At 36.1% G+C, this 2,468-nt stretch overlaps 1 long non-coding RNA gene across 1 annotated transcript; it reads right to left on the reverse strand.

Moving 5' to 3' along the window:
- Positions 1 to 507: 507 nt before the first annotated feature.
- On the reverse strand, positions 508 to 1,624 carry LOC143747064 (uncharacterized). The gene is made up of 4 exons (XR_013206656.1): positions 1,585 to 1,624; positions 997 to 1,040; positions 779 to 841; positions 508 to 553 (listed from the first exon to the last, which is right to left on the reverse strand). It is a non-coding gene; the product is annotated as an uncharacterized LOC143747064 (long non-coding RNA).
- Positions 1,625 to 2,468: the final 844 nt, after the last annotated feature.

The raw sequence follows: 2,468 nt of genomic DNA on the forward strand, positions 1-2,468 counted from the left end.
TTATTTGAGGTGCAAGGAAATACAAAAATGGCAAGTAAAAAAGCAATGGTATGCCCGCACACAAACATAATTTATTCCACAGAATATGACTGACTTGTTTTTTTTTTTTCAACGACAGAAGAGATTAGGAACATGTTGTTTTGTACCATTCAGGTTGCTTTTTAGCAAAGTCTCCAAATCAAAAGGTGCCCAGCAGCAGATTCCACACCATGGCAGTAGCAGAGGTGGCAAGGCCTGGCAAAACACCCCAGAGCCCTTTATAACTTCAAGCTGAAACAGTCTCAGCTGTTGCTGCAGTCTTGTTAGAGAAGAAAAACATTGTTAAACTCAACAATTGTAAAACTTCAACAATTTTATGCATATGGGGCAAGTAAATTACATATTACCACTAACTATCCCAACATAAAAATCCCTATAGCTCAGTTGGAGCCTTAAGTAAAATAAGTACAGAAAAATCTGAGGTATAAAAGGGTTACACACACCTGTGGTGTCTCTCGAAAGCACCCAGTCACCATGGGACTCTCTTTAAATGGCTCGGTCTCCTCTCTGGAGTCTTAGAGAAGAAAGAAACTTAGTAAAACTCCACAACAATTTTTATTCATCCAAGCAAGCCACTATAGATTCTTATTTACAGGGGGGGCTTGGAAAACATCAAACATGTCAATAAATTTAAGTTACATGCAAAAGTAATCAGCCAAACATCATAAAAATCCATATAGCTCTGTTTGAGTAACAAGTAAACTAAATAAATAAATACAAATGCAAGGGGGTTACTCACCGGTTGCACTTCTCCAAAAGTCGAGAAGGGGGAATCTAGATCCTCCACAGGACTCCTTCCAGTCTTGTTCATAGAAGAAAAATATAGTTATTCTCTTCAATAAATTAAAGTGCAAATACATCAAATAATTAACACTATCAATCAGCCCAACATCACAAGTCTCTACAGATCTGCTTGAGAAACAATTTTAAAAAGCAATGAAAAACAGAGGAACTTACCTTTTGAGCAATAATGGCGAGGTCACTTTTCATTTGAGGGATTTCTAGAAAGAGGTTATATAAAAAAAATAAAACAATTACAATCACTAAATCAAAATAGCACCCAGCAACTCTAACGTTACTCTTCGAAAGACATTTCCTGCAGCTGTGAACGCAAGCTACAACCCTCCAAAGCCCATTCATAAGGCTCTGCAGAGGAAACCTTTTTGTGAACGCAATTAAAACATATATATATTTCTCCCAAATTCAAATTCCCCAGGGTTTTTTTCTAGAGCCGATTGCCTTCTTGAGCCGTTGAAGGCAGAGAAGTGTGTGTACTCATGAACTGTACGTTATTCTCTAGGCCATGACTTTTGTGAACCCTCTACGAATTCCTCCGGAAAGAGACAAATAAATATAATTCTAATTTGAATCTTATCAACGGCTATATGAGCACCCACACTACCAGCTAACAACATAGCATTTATTTTGCCAAACACGTGTTAAACTTTCAGCCCATACAATTTCTAAGTTTATACTTCTCTGCCACCGCAATATCCATCTCCAGAAAAAACCCTGCTAATAAATATTAAAATTAGGATTACTTACGATTGATGATAAGTAGGACATAGCAGATCTCCAACGCTCCATCGCCATTTTCACTCGCAGGCGGTATCTTTCGGCGCGAATCGTCAAACGTCAGGCGGGTGACGTCATGACTCATCAACTACGCGGCGCTTTAGCAGCCATAGTAGCAGCAGAGTGGAGATTTTCTTTTTTTTAATTTTCAAAATTATAGAGTTTGATATCAAGTTCTTGACACATTTCTTTTACACATTTTCACATTTGATAAGTATAACTTGAAACAACAATAATTTGGACAAAAAGAAAAGAAAAGAAAAGAAAAGAAAAGAAAAGAAAAGATAAATGGCATCGCAAACATATTAAATTCATTTAGCAGAGATACAGATCTTTGGGCTTTTCGATTTTTTAAAAACTTTACAAACTAAAATACATGCTTGTCTTCAAATTCATTAACCACAGTGAAATGCTCAGATAGATGATGATGATGATGATGATGATGATTACTTGAATGTATGTTCTGTGTTCTTTTTTTTTTGTTGCTACATTTAGACTGTAATGACCTTTCAGCCATATTCATCTAGAAACTGCATTAAGACAATACAGAAAACATTGCATTTTGCATTGCATTTGGTGATGTAACGGTGAATGTGTGGATGTGTATGAGTTGTAATGTGAATCTGGAAGTGACCTGAAATTGGAAAAAGGGCTTGATTGACAAAATAAAAAAAACGACAAACCATTTTGTTATTTCCTTCTTTTCCACTTTCTTCATACAAGAAAGAATTGACCTTGTAAATGGCTTTCCCATAGCTTTCCATCTCCTCTCACTTAATTGCCATAATTAAATTCCATAACATGCCAATTACATGTGATACCAATTTCACATGTTTGCACATACAGTTCTTTCA

The sequence above is a fragment of the Siphateles boraxobius genome, unplaced genomic scaffold (assembly GCF_051911475.1).
Source record: "Siphateles boraxobius isolate OS27281-9 unplaced genomic scaffold, OSU_SipBor_1 100, whole genome shotgun sequence".
NCBI classification, from domain to species: domain Eukaryota; kingdom Metazoa; phylum Chordata; class Actinopteri; order Cypriniformes; family Leuciscidae; genus Siphateles; species Siphateles boraxobius.